Source organism: Corapipo altera, unplaced genomic scaffold, assembly GCF_003945725.1.
Source record: "Corapipo altera isolate COAL_440 unplaced genomic scaffold, ASM394572v1 0, whole genome shotgun sequence".
In the NCBI taxonomy this organism is placed as follows: Eukaryota; Metazoa; Chordata; class Aves; order Passeriformes; family Pipridae; genus Corapipo; species Corapipo altera.
Genome location: NW_020884872.1, coordinates 61,123,414 through 61,142,844, shown reverse-complemented (window position 1 = coordinate 61,142,844; position 19,431 = coordinate 61,123,414). Strand labels below are relative to the sequence as shown.

At 37.6% G+C, this 19,431-nt stretch overlaps 1 long non-coding RNA gene across 1 annotated transcript; it reads left to right on the top strand.

The window, feature by feature from the left end:
- The first annotated feature begins 978 nt into the window (after positions 1–978).
- Positions 979–11,364, top strand: LOC113950341. Its single transcript, XR_003528716.1, has 2 exons — positions 979–1,418; positions 9,777–11,364. It is a non-coding gene; the product is annotated as an uncharacterized LOC113950341 (long non-coding RNA).
- The last annotated feature ends 8,067 nt before the right edge of the window (positions 11,365–19,431 follow it).

Sequence of the window (19,431 nt, the reverse complement as noted above, 5' to 3'; positions counted from 1 at the left end):
AAGATGTGTGTACAGAGGAGAGGAGGTGGTACAGTAAGGTTCATTGGGAGTTTCAGGAAACTCAGCCATGTAAAAATTTGAAATCAGCAATAATTGGTGCTTCTAAGGTTGAAAGTGTGTTGGAAGATGGAATTTTGATATAAATTTTGTACTTAAAGATTGGTTCAGTACCATGTCCTTAACTCCTGTTCAAAACTCTTCTGAAGTCACTGTAAAGATTCCCATTGAACTTGAGCAAATTCAATTCCCAACCTTAAGAGGAGAATAGCTATTTCCTTACTTGGACTGTAATGAGCTAGTACCTCACAGAATGCTATCAGGCATAGTGAATCTTTCTGCAGCATCCTAAACTTAATACTGATTGACTTATAGCAGATATAACATATCTGCTATAACATAACATATAGGAGGCTGAAATGTTCCCGCCCCACTTTTTTCTTCCTCTGAGACTTCACAAAAAAGGTTGAACACAACTAAAATCAACAACATGTAGATACAAACATAGGCAAGAATGGACAGAGAGTGAGTAGTTTAAAAGAGAGATAATGCTAGAAATATTTAGGACTGCAGGGTTTAATGCTAGAGCAACTGCAGGACTTCTCATCCTTATCTCTCCACTGCTACTTATTATTTTTGGGAACTGATGAGGTTTGATTTAGGTGTGAAAGACCTAAAGAATGATACTCCTCAGACAAACCAGCTTCCAGAAAAAGGGAAAAGAGGAAGCTGTGAAAATCTGTGCTAATGCTCAGAAAGATAACACACAGAAAGATGTTGCTAGATGTCACTATTAAAGAAACAGTGTGTAAGTACAGAGAACACAATAGGGAAACAAAAATCAGAAAATACATATTTGTCAATGGCAAACTATGTAGAACTATCTCAATTCCATTTTCTGAGAAGTGAGAAGGATGGGAAAGAATTGACAGAAATCTACAGGAATCTATATTTGTTAAAAGCTGTTGACAGGATCTTATAAGCAATCCAGAGAAATGTGTTCTATATGTCATAATTGCAAAGTGAATGGATGGTGTGAGAAACTGAAATGGTTAATGGCTTAAACATTGTTAAGATTACTGAAAGACTTTTGTCCACTGTAGAAAACTGTGCAAAGACACAACTGCTCACTGAAGCAACTCCCACACTCCCTCCCCAAATATACTTATTAATTTGGACCGTGAGGGGAACTTGAGATAAGATAAAGGTTCTACTATTGTCCAGTTATCCCAGGAGAAGAATGTACCCACAAGTGTGAAAGAATAGAGTGCTGACCCCCATGGACTTCCGTCACCACACAGGTTTTTTTCTCTCACCACCCTGGACTCAGACTGCAACCATCACTTCAACAAGACTGGAACTCACCATCAAGAAGGCCACAAGAACAGGATCAACAGGATGTCACCGGAGTCTACAGAGTGGTGATATTTCTTCTACCTAACCTGTCTCTCTGTCACTCTCTTTTTCTCCCCCTCCCTTTCTCTTTTTCCTATTTCTTTCTATCTCTTTCTATCTCAAATTTACTGTTAAATAAAATACCTACTATTGACTTTAGCTTATGATCTCATTGGCACCTCTCAGGGCAGGGACATCTCTACGAATTTTAGTAATCAGATCACAACATGTGGTCAGTTGAAAATAAATAAATAAATGCATAAAGAAATATTTTAAAAACCCCTTAATGATTAGCTGTCTTTTCAAACTGGAAAACTATTTCAAGTGAGGTCTCCCAGGCCATACCTGTACTCCACAATGCAGTGCTTTGTTACAGAGAACTAAGTTAATGCAATACTATTTAAAGGCATTCTCAGAAATGCAGCCTCTCCGGTGTTGATTACTTGCTTTACAGATACACCTGTTCTGATTTTGAACATAATTTACTCAAAGATAATAGCAGTATGTTCATGACACTACACTGCATATCCAATGAACCTATCTTAGAAAAAAATACTATTTATTATTTACATTAATGTCTTGTATGGTGAAACTGAAAAATCCAACCCTGGCAGGATTATAAAATCTATGAAGAATGGAATTAGAATTTGGAATTATCGTGATCTGTTGGAGGAATGGGCTGAAACTGATAGGAGTAAATTCAATATAAAAGTAGGAGTAATACCACATTAAAAAGAAATCAAATGTGTAAATCTAAAATGGAGGTATGAATGGATCAAGCTGAGGTTGAATAAAAACATGAGATTAATCAAAAAAGCAAATCTCATTTTGCAGTGTATTAAGAAAATGGCTGTTAAAAAAGTAATGCGAATACTTCCTCTTTCCTTAACAAATCCAACCTGCAAGTTTTCTGTAATCTCTGTAAGACTTTCTTGAAAAGTATCCCTTGCCCTCAGAAACTATTTTCCCTTCTTAATGATAAAGAACAGGTACTCTGAATTGTACATCTAAGATATGTGGAAGGTAAACCTTTTAATAGTCTCAGTTTGTCTTGTTTTCAAATCCTTTTAAACAAAAACTTGAAACAATTAGAGAAACTTCAAAAACTCATAAGATACTTAGATGTTGTTGTTAAAAGTAGGCAAATTTTATCTGCTTATAAAAAAAGATTAAAGAAACTCAAATTGTTTGATCTTGAAAACTGAAGGCTGGTTTAGACCATAATACCAGTTTTAATATGCATAAAGGATAAGTAATGAGAGGAGAACAACTAGTTATTTTCCATATAAATGAAGAGCAGGACAGAAAAATTACATATTTAATTTTCACTCAAGCAGGTTACCATGAAACACTGAACTACCTTATTCTGGGAGCCAGGCATGCAGAATATTTTATTATTCAGCACATTAAAAAAAAAGTGCCAAAACCATGTCCATTTATTTCTACTGGACTCCTTGTAAAATGAAGTGGAACTGCAAAATGAGTGTGTATCAAAGTCTGGTCCCACTTGAGCTATTGGCTTTGCTGAGATGTGTCTCTGAAATTATCCAAATTCCATAGTGGAAGTGCATATTTTTCCCTGGGTCAAATCTCCAGTAATCTTGCAAGTTTAGTAGAAATGCTGAAGAAAGAAAATTCAAATTTAACTAACAGTCATTTTGTGAAATCAGAACGCAATTTGAAGCAGAAGTTCAAAATACACTTCAGGAAATCAAAAGGAATTAGATAGTCTAATACAGTCTCATTCTGGGATGAAAATAAAAGAAAAATACAAAGGGAATCTCTTCACTTTGATGTGAGAGAAATATAAACTTTTACCCAAAAAAATAGCATATGCATTTTGATGTGACCCATGTAACAGTAAAAGACATACCCACCATTGTGATATCCCACATAGTTAAAATTACCTGTGCTGCTACACAAAGAATAATATATCCATCACTTTTCCTTATAAATTAAATTGAAATGTTTGTTAAAATTATCTTTTCATCTCTTTCTCTCTCCTGTCACTGCCTGCTTCTTCTCCTTATTATTTTTGTTCTTCAATCCCTGCCCGCCCATACCAAACTCCTCCTGACAGAAAAAAAATGTCAAGAGATAAATCTTTAATCCAGTTCTGAGCACACAGAGATTTTCTGATCAGGCTTATGTTTGGTGCAAGGTAAGTCCAAAACAAAAGAGCAGACAGAAAGATGGCTTAGCCTCTTACCATCCTGAAGTCTCACTTCTGAATTCCAAATTGTTATGACTTCTTATTGTCACAACACAAAGCAGTTCTTAAGAAATCTAGCAACCTAATGAGTCTCATACACTAGTGTTGCAGAACACATTGATCTGAATATAAGAAGGGACAGTGTGTTATGTATGATATATAAAATGTAACAAGTTAAGTTTATTTTTTAGTACATTTTTCTGAATCCATTATACTTGCCCTCCACCTGTGTAATCTGCTCATTTTTCTCACCAGTGCAGATCATTTTGATGCATGCCATCCAGCTTCAGGATTCACCTATATAAAGACAGATAAGAGGAGTAATTACCTTAGCAGATGAGCTAATGAAGTCTATATAGAAACTCATAGCAAATAGCTATGAATTTAATAGACCAAACTAGTTTCTTTTTTTTAATTACACTTTCTCAGCCTGAATATTGGGAAATCATGATTGTAATAAGTATTGCTCTTTGTTTGCTGCCGGGTGTTCAAGTACCATATGAGATGAGTAAATTGCTTCAGTTATCAGAATACGTATGATTTCTGAGAAGGAGCAAAATGCTGTTACCCATTCACAGGGACTAGAAGCATCGGTCATCTCATTTCTAATGATACATCCAGTTGTCAAGGCAAAAGTTTGAAAACCTGTGCTTCTACAAGAGGCACTTTTTTTTTTTTAATAATTTCATCTGTAACCAGGGATATTGAAAGCACTTCAAAGTGACAAAATGTGTAGGAGAGGAGATCATCATCAATGCTTGTGAAACTGAAGTTATTTGTGGTGACAGCACTAAACGATCTTCTTCACAGCAATGGGATGGAGTGCTTCTGGCTGAGCCAGGGGCTGAAATGCACAAGAACAAGATTTTCCAGTTCAAGGTCTAGCTACAAGCAGCAGTAAACTTTTCCCTGACTTGCCCTTTTGTTGCTTTTGAAGCATATTGCACAAAGCCTTACACATATCCATTAAAAGGGATTCAGTTAACATAAAATTAATGTTTTAGCTACTGACAAACAATGCTTGCATAATTTCAAGACCTTTGTTTTTTGCTCTGCTACCCCAGAGAGTAGGCTGGGGATGAGCCAAGGGAATGGGGATGAACCCAGCTGGGACAGCTGATGCCAATTGACCAAAGGGGTATTCTATACCATACAGCATCATGCTCAGCAATAAAACTCAGAGGGGAGTTTTTCTGAAGCATTTCTTGGTTGGAGATTGATCTTGTGGGCTGGGCATTGATCTTGCGGTGGTGAGCAATTCCATTTGTACCACTTATAGTATCCTTGAGGTTGCAAAAGACTTCTAAAATCATTGAGTCCAGCTGTTAATCCAGTACTGTGTTAACTTAGCAGTATGTTAACCCACTATGTTCGCCACTAAACCATGTCCTCAAGTGCCACTTCCACATGCTTTTTGAACCCTTCAGGGATGGTAAGTACGCCATGTCTCTGGGCAGCCTGTCCCAAGGCTTTGTAACCAGCCTTCACAAAGCAAATATAAGAAGTGTTATAAGAAATATATATGAAATACATACTGATGTTTCTAATAGGTTTCAAAATCCACCAGAACTGTTTTATCAATGACAAAATTAAACAGTTCATACTAAACTTGTTCCTGTCTCTCACGCTTTCACGTGATCTTTATCTTGACCAACAAGTTTTCTTGCTTTTGCCCTTTTGATTCTCTACCACATTCCTTTGTGAGGACAGAGTATCAGCGATGAAGAAATGGGACTGCACACACAGAATTCAGTTTAGGGATTTCCCCACAGATCTCTTTCTGCATTTCCCTTTTATTCATATTCTTTTGTAAACAGCACCTGTTGTCTTTTAGTTAACCAGAATCCTCAAGATATTGCTAAACTGGTGTTTTGATCCCACACATTCACACCTTATCATTTTGTGATGGTTTTCAGCCACGGAGAAACCATGCAGACCATGCAGATCGTTCTGCTCTGAGAACACAGCACTCTGTCAAAACACCAGTCAAGGTCGGCCCTCCTTTTGGGTTCTAAATAAATGAATGCAGGTGCAGGCTGACTCACTTTGTTCCTATAACAGAGCAAGCTTCTGGGTGGAGGCTTCGCTGCCACCCCATGTAAACACACCATATTCTCAAGACTAATGAAGATCTGATGAAAAACTGAAGTTTAAAAAATTATTACTATCTTGTTCAAAGCTTTTTTTCAAAGGTGTACATTCTTTTGCAGCTGCACAGGCCTACTAAAAAACATTTATTTACTGTAGTCTTAAAAGTCCCAAACATTGACATGAATATTAATTGCTTAGTCTGCAACCCCATTTTTACTGTAGTAAATGGAAGAGTATTCAATGCATGTAGAAAAAGCTCTTATATCAAAACATGGTCACAGACCTATCCCATTGCTGTTACATCTGTATAGTTTACTTTTTCACAATACAGTGAGCATATAATAGCTCCTTTTACAGAATAAAATAATGGATTTGCAGACCAGTTCCAACTTGAATGAAACTCAAGTTTCCTCAGTAAAAAATTGCATATTAGCCTATTAGAATATGAGTCATAAAAATTAACTGTGCCCCAACATGATATTTTTTTCATAATTACCAAGGCTGATTAATTTTCTGATATCACTGAATTATTTCACATCATATATAAGGATTTAGATTTTGTTTGAGAAAACATGACATATGCAATATTCTATAGAAGCTATAGAAAAAATAAAGCAGAGAAAAAGGAAAAAAATGTTCAAGTGTAAATTATACTGCCTGTTAAGAACAGATTTAATACATTTCTGAAAGACAGAGAAGTACAAGGTCAAAAGTTTGTATCCAAATAATTGGTTAAGCTACAATATTTCAAGTTGCTCATTGCAGCTGGGAGACTTTTTTTTTATGGAAAGAAACCACTGAATTCCACTGGGAATATTGCAGCATCCAAAATACCCACTCTAAGAAGCTTAGAACTTATACCTTATTTTCAAAAAAAAAAAACCCAAACAAACAAATCCATCTCAGAGGATGTAGTCCTGTCAGAACTTCTGTCCGTATTAAATGAAGGGGATGAATGATCCCATTTGGATCTTCAATTGCTAATATGATGAACTAGATAAACATTTGCAACCTTGGATAATTTCATCTGTGTAGCTGGATTTGGGAATTAATAAAGGCTGAAATTCATCTCACCACACTTTAAGAGTTATGCATCTAATCTAAACAAGTTGTAAAATTTCTGTCTTCTAGAGAGAGTTAATGGGAATCTTTTCTGGAGCATACTTCATTTGACTTCAGCAGAGACATTTCAGGCTAAGTTCTACCATCCCTTCCGTTGAATAAGATACTACTGAAAGGGGTTCCTCTACCTCTTCCCACCTTTCTTTGGGAGTTCCTCTTTCTTCTGCTGGAATAAGGGTTAAGGCACCAGTTTGACAGAACAGCTTGAAAACTAATTGCTGTTCTACTGGGTTTGCTTTAAGATGAGCCCCTTCCCTGGAGCAGAGAGAATTGATTCTGAAACTGGAAATAAGGGGAAGACTCTCCACTTTTTGACAGAAGACCTCAGTCAGGGATGGCTTAAAATTTTATGGCATAATTCCTCAATTAATTGATTTTGTTAATTAAGTTTATTTAAGATTAAGATGTTTCTGACAGTGATTTTTTTTTAATCTCTTTCTGGCCTCTGCCATGTTTTCTGTTGCTTTCTTAATAGTCATCCATAGTCCTGTGTAAACACAAAGGTAGCAAGGAGAAATACATGTGTGCATTTAGATCACCATGTTGTTCAATTCACTCTACAAGTCAGTCAGAGTTATATCCAAAACCTAGGAGAGAGAGAAAAAAAGGCTGGCAAAGGGATGGGATGCAAAAAATGCAGGATCATAGCTTTCAATGGAAATCTATGCTGTTATCCGCTTCTGCTGATAATAAACACTGGACACAAAACATTTAGGAAAAATTACCCTCCTGAGTTACCTTTCTCTTCAGAGATTATAAAGAAGGAATGGAAAACTAGTTGAGATTATTTAGCTGGGGGGGTTGTGATATGAATCTCCTCCTACATGACAAGAAAGGATGACATATAGTCCTTTAACTTACTTTTTAAATTTCTCCCTCAAAAAAAAAAAAAAAAAAACCATAAGAAAAACAACACAACAAAAAGAAAACCAAACAGTAAATCTTCTTTACAAGCAGAGTTGGAAAACCAAATTGCCTCTATCTGTCTCTTATTTCCCCAACAACCATAAAGGGGTAAAAGAGAATTTATTTTGTGTCATTTTTTTTTTTAATGTATAAACAACTTTAGATTCCAGTTATTAACAGACAGTGTCTAGATACAAATCATATCTTACTCTTTCATTAAATAAACAAGATGAGGATATCTCAGATCTGATGTCAGGTAGAAAAAGTTTCCTTGTTTCTGTGTTTATATTACTTTGATTTATTTACTTTGATTTATTTACTTTGATTTATTTACTTTATTGACACTTAAAATGTCAATAGGATGACACTTTAAATATGTCCACAAAAAAAGCTGCCTTAAAATTTCCACAGTTGTGTCAAATGTAGAATAACAGAGTTTAACACATGGAAAAGGAGGTGGAAAGAAGCTTATGAGCTGAAAAGGGACTCAGAGAGGCCAGTCCACCAGAACAAAATGTGGTAATGAACTCAGGACTGATAATATTCACTGGCAGAGGCTACTATCTAGAAAGAAATACAGTGTATTACGTAGGCTAAAGAAAAGGATTTTGCACTCATCTGTGAAATATGTAGATGCAAAACAGAGCAAATAAGATCTTCAGCTGGATTTTCAGAAGGACAGTGAGAAGTGGTATCTTAGTAGTTGGATTTTCAGAAGATAAATCAGGATATTTTTAAATTAGAGGAATTCTCCCACTGAGGTTTCTTGGGAGATCTGGGTTTACCTATACCAGAAATGAGGTATGTGATCTAGAGCAAGTTGTTCAAGTTAAAATTTTAGAGAAAAAAATTATTCTTAAGTAGGAGCTCAGTTACATTTCTGTTAGTTATTAAAAAAAATTCCTTTCTCTAACACTTCTTGTTTATTTTAAACAGCCTCATCCCCTGACAGTCTCTTTTAAGGGAAAGAATATTCTCTCTTGTCTTTCTACAAGCTTGATTTCTTTTGCCTTGTGCGGAGTTTTGCATCCACATGTAGATCTAATGCGGATGATAAATCTATCTTCTATTGCCTGTACAAATAAATCTACTCTAGACTTATCTGTACCACTGAAATAAAATGAAAAACAATAGTACTGACACTCAGACTATGGAGTTTTTATATTATTTTGTTCTGGATAGTCAGAATTATTTCATACAGAAAAATTAAAAACAAACTTACTTGAAAACCAAGAGATCATGAGTGGAGATGCAGTGTGTGTTTAAGCAGAGCTTCTTTCTACCTGAGCTATACAAATATAAAAATTAAAACCAACACTTCAATAAGAAATCCAGAGATTCACTCACTATGGAGCTTTTCACTCTACAGTGTTAGTGCACATGTAGAATGAGTGCATACTCGGTGCAGTACTAGTTCCTCTGAAGGTCAGACAAGTTATACAAAAGAGACTGTATACTAACAAACAGGAGGAAGACTTACGATTGACTAAGGTGAGTAGGAAATAAGAGTAAGATAGACAGATTTTAGCTGACCATAACACACATGTGAGATATTCTCATGCCATATGTAAAGGTCTGTGCAGAAGCTGGTAGTGGTTCCTAACAGAAAGTATCTTAAATTACTAGTGGTTAAAGACCAAAGTATATAAACACACACAGCCACAGAGTGGTGTCCACTGGATTACTGGTCTTTGTAAAAATCAAAGGTAGCTGGAAGAACACCAAGGTAGTTTAAATTAGAGAAAGTAATTGTGCTGTGTCACAACTATCAATTTTAGACTCTCTATATATTAAATAAATTTGCAATATTGATAAACTTAATTTCCCTAAGGGACTATGTAATTGTATTTGAGCATTTATATATATAATATGGTATATTACTATGTAAATATAACAGTCTGGAAGGGAAAATAACCCAACAATAATATACAGCATTAGAAGTAAAATGAATGCATTTTTTAATTGAAGGTAAATTAACATATTTTTTCAACTATATTTCTTTATTTTATCATCAGCTTTCTTAGCCCTGATTCTAGTTCTTGCCTTCTTATAGGTCCAAATCCATAGATAAATCATCTTCATCTGCTGCTGATGCCCATTTGCCCTCCTGCTTAAGACTTGGTTCCAACTCCCTTTTAAAAACCTGTGAAAACACAATACAGGTAAAAGGCCAATCAGTTCAGGCAGGAACAATCACTACTTTGGCTTAAGGGTATGGCTGCCAGCCATAAGCACATCTGTCATATTGCTTTGAAGAAAGTGAAGCTTCATATAGGGCCAGAGATGCATTTGCATAATCTCTTTGACAATAAGTGATGGAACAGCAATAAGGTCTATTTTGGACTATAAAAAATCTTGAGCTGTGAGGGAAGAAGGTGAGGTGGGAATAATAAGACAAATATTGAAATGAAAATAAGAAAGAACAGATGGACTAGACAAATCAGATATCTGCATAGTGGAAAAAATATTATATACAAATGCGTTTTCTGAAAATCAGTGTGTTTCTACTGTCTAGGCATTTCTGAACAAAGCAAGAGCACTAGAAAATTGAAATAGCAGAGTAAGATCAAAAGATGAAGCCATTTGGGAGTATAAAAATAATGATAAGACAATGCATAGGGTTCTGCTGAGGAAAACAAGGAACACATTAATTATATGGGAACTCCTCGCATGCAAGTGTTAGGAAGATTGACATGTGGGACCTTTAGCCAGTGTATCATCAGATTTACTTCGTATTATGCAATATTGTACTGATATGAGTGATCCATGAACAACAAATCAATGTTTAAATGTTTAAAGAATTTATTTTTTTAATATCCTTACAATGGAAAAAATATTCAGAACTGTATGTTGTCAGTATATTCGCATTATATACATACTTTAAATATATTGTTTATAACACTGAAATGTGTGTTGTCATTATATTTAGAAATTATTTAAATTTTCCTTGGATTTACTAAACACATGGTTGATATTGATGTTATTTACACTTTGAATTATTGGGAAATGTTGCAGTTTGAACTGTCTCCTGTTTGACGGATCAGATAAATCAGATGTTTTTATTTCCAGAACTCGATTATAAAATGTACTCACAACAGACTCTTTCACAAATACAAACAAAAAGTTCCTGCAAAAATGTGTGTTAGCAAAATGCAATAGTCCACGGGAGATACAACAAAGTTACCTTTTTATCCATTAGTACCTCAGTGTGACAGGAAAATAAAAACACAACTAGCATATCCAGTATGTCAGATCATAATTATCATGAGTTGTCAATCCCTTTTGGTGGTTTACACTGTGGTGGAGTAAACTCGTATGTTGGTCTACCTCTTGAAGATCTATCTAACCAGGGATGGTCTCTCTAATATTATATGCCTTGTTTTTGTGTTTTAATCCTAGGAAAATAATACTGATATAATCTTCTTCCAGCATGCAGATCAACTTTTCTTTTCTCTTGTGAATTACTTTCTGAACATTTTATTGAAAATTGTTGAAAAGATCTTGCTGACTGGAGCAAATTCCATGTAATCAAGGACAATTGCTATAAAATGGCAAATGAACACTTATTGGAAGCTTGTGTGCCTGTGATCCTAAAAATGAGCTATCAAGATATCAGTATAAGTAAAGACAATATTCAACTCTATCTGCAGACCAGCTTGTTCCTTTTACGGGGTTGTTGACATGCAAGCATCGACTGAAGATGGATGAAACAAAACAGAATTCAAGTGTCTAAAATAGAAGTTATAACCTATGTTAGAGTTATCAATCAGTCTGTCCTTTAAACAGTATGAACAGAAATAGTTACTTTCAACTCAACCATTTCAAATCTGCTAAAAGGACAAGAAATTTTAGGTCATATACTGGCATAATGACAAGGAGTGGAAGAAACTGACTTGTGCACAGAGCCCTTCATATACATGACTTTTTTTAACAGGAAAACCCCACAAATTACCTAACCATGCAAACAAATAAAAACTCTCCCCAAAAAAACCACACACAAACCCCACAATACAAAATCCTGATAGTCAGATAATCTGTGTTAAGCATTATGTGATGTCTGCTTTACTCAACATGAATGACCCTTCAAAAAAACTATTTCAGTAAGAGAGAGCAGTCTTAGGGCCCATCAAATGGCACTTTGTAAGTAAGCACAAACACTGCCACCAAGGACTTAATCAGATCTCTAGCTCTCCATCCTTTGTTGAAACAACATTCTTCAATAACCTCAACAGCCTATCTACATACCACATCGACATTTTTTCAGACCCTCAAGGACTGTTTGCTTCTTTCTCAAACCCTTGTGATCTGCAGGAATGCTCTAGGCACTGAACAAGTCAAGAACCCCTCCTGGTATCTGAGTATTTTCATTGAGAGATTTTCCTTTAATCAAAACAAATAGGCTGTTTCATGCCAAAAGTGATCTTATTGACAGATCCTAAAAATGTTAAATGAGCAACCTGCTCTGTAAATGTTGCTTTTCTAATTTAAAATCATTACAGCACTGGAGCATTGACATGGTGTTATTTATTATAATTTCTTGTTTGGTTAGTGTAAGTTATTCCCATGATTCCTTGTTTGATTTTAGCTTTATTTAAAATCATTAGCACAGCATTTATGTTTATATTTATAATCCTCATAGTGAACCAATACATGGAAGTGATGGAAACCAATACTCTTTTAATACTGGTTTTGGCATTTGCTAAATTAGGTCTTGTAACTTTTCAATATTCAACAGATTCGTGTTTCTAAGTTAGTTCTTTAGCAGATTTTATATTTCCCTTGGTATTCAGTTATTTCTATTTTTTCTGTGTTAATTCATAACACGTATAATGAAAAATGAAACAACAGTCATAAAACATAGTGAATAACTGTGTTATAACATCTAGATAATAAGAATGTAGCATTTTAGCATAAATCCTTGGATTTTGAACTTTACTATGATTCCAAGACAGGTAAGAACCCATGGTTTTGCACTCAGATTTTTTAAAATATATTTTTATATAGAATACATAAAAATCATTCTATAGCAGAATAAGTATTACTGAGCAGAGCAAGATCATGATCATTTGAGAAAATTTAAAAATTAATGAGACAGATGTATAAAGAAAAGCCATTTCATTGCTGGAGTGTCCGCTGCCTCTTAGGCATACATTATACTTTGGTTTTATATGAAAAATTTCAAGAACTTGTTTTAGGGGGAGATCTAAAACAGAATTGAGGACTTTTATGTTTGCAATATTGTTGATTTAGCAAAGAGCCTTTTGATATCTTTTGTCAATTTATGTTTAATTTCAGCCTCAGGGAAATTGAACAGTTGTAGTCTTTTTGTGCAGGTAAGTAGTAGTATCATTATATTAGTTCGATTCTGACATAATTCAGTTTCATTTATATGTAGTTATATCACTGCGTGAGATACTGGATCCGAATCTCACTGAATTATTGATACGGGTCGGCATCAACTCACTGTGAGTGTGTGTGCATGTGGGGAAGGGCTGGGCCTGGACCTGCAGGTCCATGGTAAGGTCTGCACATCAGGCCTGTGCTGAGGGCACACGGCAGAGCTGCAGGCCCTGCAGCCAGGCTGTCAGTCAAGGCAAGAGCTGCCTGGTAGCCCACCCGCACCACACCCCTGGAGCCTGTGACTGGCTACAGCACAACTCACTCTGGCCTGGAAGGCACTGACTGGATATCCTGCTCGGGAGGGAAAACTAAATAATATAAATTCATAAGACTCCATATGAACCCTCCCTCTCTTCTCCGTCTCCAATGTCTCCTCTCCTCTCCGAACCTCTCTGAACCTCTCTCTTTCTTTACTCTTTTAATCTGTTTTCTTCTTTTACTCTTTTTGTGCATAACTTCAAACCAGTGAATTTAGTTTTACTAAAGCTAGTATATTGGTTGTTTGTAGAGGGTGTTTTCTGTGGAATAGGTTTTTTTGTGCTGAGTGTCTCTGTGAAATGCTTTTTATTGGTTATATTTTACTCCTGTAAAACCTTTTGCCAAAATATCTTATTTTTCCCACTAAATTAAAAGAATTTCTCTTAGAGAAGAGTGTGTGACTCTCTGGATGCTAATTCAAGGTTATAATGAACGAGAAGGCTTTTAAAAATCTTAAATAAAAATGTAACCATTCTGGGCAGCTTACAGCTTAAATCCAGAGTGTAACAACTGATAAAAAATATTAATGAAGGTAGGGGTCTATCACAATCTCCTGTTATAAAGTAGTAAGTAAAACTGCTCAAGATATATTTTTGAAAATTTCATAAATCTGAGTCTCTTTTAGAGTGCTTGAATCGAGACAATAAGAATGACAATGCATATGTATTTATTTCTAAACAGCTAGCTTTATAAAACTGAATATTTTATGATAATTATGATGTGAGTGTACCATCTCCATACTTTCTGGAGGAAAAAAAGAAATTAAATATAAAATTTATTTATTTTAAATACCCTACAATATCACTACTCTTTTTTTCTCCCAATATTATTATTTTCTTATTTTTATAAGCTTCTAATGCAACCTTTATTCAACATAGAAAGTTTTTACTTGTGCATTTATAGTACTTCAAATTGTGGCATTTAGCATATAACCATATCAGATGATTAATTTGTCCCACCACGCCAATAAAAAAAACCAACCCAACAACAAAACCCCCACAAACCAGAATCAATAATACAGAAGATCGAGGTTTTTATTTTTATAAAGACAAAACAGAAATTATCCATCTTCAGAAATACAGAATAAATATGCTAAAATGCAGTGTAGGTTTTGCTTGTTGGTAATCTCCTGGTCTTGTTAAGATCATGGTAGACCTCCATCAATATTTCTTACTCTGTTTGACTGTAACAAATTTTGTTGGAGGCTTCCTATTTTTCATCGTCATTGGGATGAACCTTACAACTGTTATTCTCCTTTCTTTCTGTTTGTTTTTTTCTTTGTTTTTTTTTTTGTTGTTGTTGTCTTTTGTTTGTTTTGTTTTGTTTTGTTTTTTTATTTTTACTTTATTCACAGTGCTGAGTGTACAATATTGTAAGAAGTATCTGACCTCTTCCACAAAATTAAAGGGTAGGTAGGTCTTTGGACACCTCCAGGAAAGCAGAGATTCATCATTGTGGTGGTTTGAGCCAGCACAAAAATCAAAAATCCAATTTCCAGGCTTCTCCCACCCCCTCCCACAATTTTATCTCAACACCGAAGAGAAACTTTCAGGCACGAGGCCTCTATAGGGGAAAAGGGGAAGTAAATACATTTCATTTTACACAAATAAATACACTGTACAAGCTAAAAGCAACTATATATATAATATTACACACTTCTATCAGTCCCTTTAAGCTTCGCCCTTAATTCAGTCCAGGAAAAAGCCCTTCAGGTTGATAAGTAACCAGTCTTTTTCTCATGTGAGTGTTCAGGGAACCTGATTCACTCCCCCCACCAACCTCCAACTGTTCGCTGAAGTCTTTTCTTCCTCACGAAGTCCAAGAAGATAGCCCTGAGTCCTTTCTCCTTGGTTCCGTGCCATCTGTGCTGTGTGATTCTCTCTCTCATACTTCAGTTCTGTGCTGCTGTAGTTCAGTCAGCGTATCACACATATGTGTCCTGGAATCTTCATTCCTTCTCTGAGTTTTTGTTTGCCCTCTGTTTAAATCACTGCAAGGACATCCTCCGGGCCTGTCTCTGGTCCATCTCCAATTTCACCTGGGGTTATCTCCCTGGCACCGGGCTGCATTCCGCCTGTCCACTTTGGTTTGGCTCCAATGCCAAGCCTCCCCTCTACTTTACAGTGAGAGGGAAAAAAAAGAAACCCCCTCTGCAGTCTAGCTGCCAAGGGGGGGGGAAGAGGGCCTGGCTCCTCGCAAGGAGCTTACCTGTCTCTCTCCCCGCTTACCTTATGCTGTGAGTCTCTCTCTCTCTCTCACAACACCCTAATGCTGCCTCCAACCCCAGCTTAGCCAGAGCTGTGGGGCCTGCCACCCCTAGGCCTTCTCACACCCACAAAGCAGCAGACAGACAGCAGCAGACAGACAGACTGATTGCCAACAACTTCCACCAGTTGTGTTTATATGATTTTTCACAGGAGCGAACAAGATGAGTGGTGATTGGCCCTCAAGAGGAGACTGCCCCAGCACCCAATCACCTCTAGGCCCTCCAGCTCGCAGGGGGGGCAATTTTCAAACCATGACAATCATGCATAATGTTAACTTCAGAAGGCAAATGTTATCACTCCAAACATCCCTCCCTTCCTCCAGCTTCCCTCAGCAGAGCATGTTGTCATTACAAATCCAAAAGCTAGCTCCATAGAAGCTACTATGAAGAAAAATAATTCTTTCCCAGCCAATACCTGTACACTGTGAGATCAAGGATATTTATGGTCTGTTTTTGTTGTTAATTTTATTTTGTTCTCCTATATACCCACATGTATATTTTGTTTCATAGCTGTCCCTTCCGAGACTTTTATCTATATGGAGATGTAAAAAACTACTATAAGTAACCATGTCTGTATCTCTTGTCTACATACAGATGTGCACACAAAAACCCAGAAAAATGGTCTTAATCACAGAATCAACCAGGTTGGAAAAGACCTCTGAGATCATTGAGTCCAACCTACGACCTAACACCACCTTGTCAACTAGACCATGGCACTAAGTGTCACTCACATCTAGTCTTTTCTTAAACACTTAAACACTTTCTTAAACACTTAAACACTTTTCTTAAACACTTCTAGGGATGGTGACTCCACCAACTCCCTGGCCAGCCTGTTCCAAATCCCAATCAGTCATTCTGTAAAGAACTCCTTCCTAATGTCTGACCTAAACCTCCCCTGAGGCAGCTTAAGACTGTGCCCTCTTGTCAGTTCCAGTCTCCTCGTTGCCTGGGAGAACAAACAGACCCCCACCTGGCTACAACCTCATTTCAGGTAGTTGTAGAGAGTGATAAGGTTTCCCCTGAGCCTCCTCTTCTCCAGGCTAAAAAACCCCAACTCCCTCAGCTGCTCCTTAGAAGACTTATTCTCCAAACCCTTCACCAGCCTCATTGCCCTTCTCTGGACACACTCTGGCACCTCAACGTCATTCCTAAATTGAGGGGCCCAGAACTGAACACAGTACTCAAGGTGCAGCCTCACCTTTGCCGAGTACAGGGGAAAAATAACTTCCTTGGTCCTGCTGGCCACATTGTTCCTTATACAGGCCAGGATGCAATTGGCTTTTTGGCCACCTGGGCACACTGCTGGCTCATGCTCAGCTTCCTGTCAATCAGTACTCCCAGGTCCCTCTCTGCCTGGCTGCTCTCCAGCCACTCTGTGCCCAGCCTGTAGCGCTGCATGGGGTTGTTGTGGCCAAAGCGCAGGACCCAGAATTTGGTCTTGTTGAACCTCATCCCGTTGGATTCAGCTCATCTATCCAGCCTGTCCAGGTCCCTCTGCAGAGCCCTCTGACCCTCCAGTAGATCAACACTCCCCCCCAACTTGGTGTCATCTACAGATTTGCTTATTAGCAAACACTCGATCCCCTCATCCAGATCATCAATAAAGATATTAAACAGGACTGGGCCCAACACTGATCCCTGGAGAACACCACTAGAGACTGGCTGCCAACTGGATGTGGCACCATTCACCACCACTCTTGGGTCTGATCATCCAGCCAGTTCTTAACCCAGCACAGAGTGCACCTGTCCAAGCTGTGGGCTGCCAGCTTTTCCAGGAAAATGCTATGGAAGACAGCATCAAAGACTTTGCTGAACTCTAGGCAGACTACATCCACAGTCTTCCTCTCATCCACTAAGTGGATCACCTGGTCATAAAGGGAGACCAGGTTAGTCAGGCAGGACTTGCCTCTCTAAATTGGCTGTGTCTGATTCTCTGGCCATCTTGTAGCTGCCCTGTGATCACACTCAAGATGATCTGTTCCATAACCTTGCCAGGCACCAAGGTCAGGCTGACAGGCCTGTAGTTACCTGGTTCCTTCTGCAGGCCCTTCTTATTACCCACATTACCCAACTTCTGGTCATCTTCATCCCCAGATGGCTATCTTCAGTTCTGGCTATCTTCATCCCCAGATAGCCAGGACTGTTGGTAGATGATGGAGAGCGGCTTGACAAGCTCTTCCACCAGTTCCCTCATCACCCTAAGATGGATACCATCTGGTCCCATAGAATTCTGAGCATCTAAGTGGCTCAGCAGGTCACTAACTGCTTCCTCGCAGATTACAGAGGGGCTATTTGCCTCCCCACCCCTGTCTACCAGCTCAGGAGTCTGGTTGTCCTGACAACGACCTGTCTTATTGTTGAAAACTGAGGCAAAGAAAGTGGTAAGTACCTCAGCCTTTTCCTTATCTTTGGAACCTATATTACATTCTGTGTCTAATAAATATTGTAGGTTTTCTTTGCCCCTCCTTTTGCTATTGATGTATTTACAAAAACCGTTTTTATTATCCTTTACAGAAGTGGCCAGATTAAACTCAAATTGTGCTTTTGCCTTTCTAATTTCCTTTTTGCATGACCTAAAAACATCCTTAAACACTTCCTGAATTGCCTGCCCCTTTTTCCAAAGGTGATAAACCCTCTTTTTTTATCCCTCTGAGTTCCTGCAAAAGCTCCCTACCCAACCTGGCTGGTTGTCTTCCCTGCTGGCTCACCTTTCAGCACATAGGTACAGCCTGCTCCTGTACCTTCAAGATTTCTTCTTTGAAATATGTCCATCCTTCTTGGATCCCTTTGTTTTTAAGGCAGTTTCCCAAGGTACTCTCCAAATCAGCCTCCTGAATAGGTTGAAGTCTGCCCTCCGGAAATCCAGGATAGAGGTTTTGTTGATACCCCTCGTTGTTTCACCAAGTATTGGAAACTCTATCAATTTATGGTCCTGTATTCCAGATGGCCTCTGGCCACCACATCTCCCACCAGCCCTTCTCTGTTTTTAAACAACAGGTCTAGCAGGGCCCCACCTCTGGTAGGCTCACTCACCAGTTATGACAAGAAGCTATCCTCCAAACACTCCAAGAACCTCCCAGACTGCCTCTTCTCCACTCCTTATACATCTGTGGGAGCTATCAAGTGGTACACTACTCAAGTTTTTGATACTTTCCTTGTTCTGCAAATATCTCAGAGGTTGAATACTGGAAAGATATTATACTGTGCTTCAGTTGAAACAATATCTAAAAATTGACTTGACTTTCAAAAGCACAAAGCAAAGGAACCTCTTTGCTCATTATTCAGTAATGAAGAATTACGTGCAAGCAGTGCACAAGCAGGAAAGCACAGAAAAAGCTTGGTGGTATTTGTGTTCATCTTAATTCTTTTATTCTTTCCTTCTATCTGAAGACATTTCTAATACTAATCTTCACTTCATCACCCAGGAGTGTCCAGCAGATTTTAATTTTAGTCTTCAAAATATGTGTTTTAATGACAGCGAGACAAATTACAGCTAGGATGGCTAGAAGGTGCCAAGAGGTCTCTACAAAAAGACCTTCTTCAGTTTGGTGTGAACTTCTCAATAATTTGTCCATGCCTTCTCGTAACAGGAAAGACACTCAGCTTTCAGCTGTCTTCATTCAAATTGGGTTGAACTTTCTACTTACTGTCCAGGAGCCTTAGGCAGAGCTCTGATTAGAGTTTTAGAAGGCACATGGCTGCTGAAACCCAGGTGTGATCACACCCAGCAACCAAGCTGAGGTTTCGTACCTTTATCCTTTCTCCAGGAAGCTATTTGTTTCAA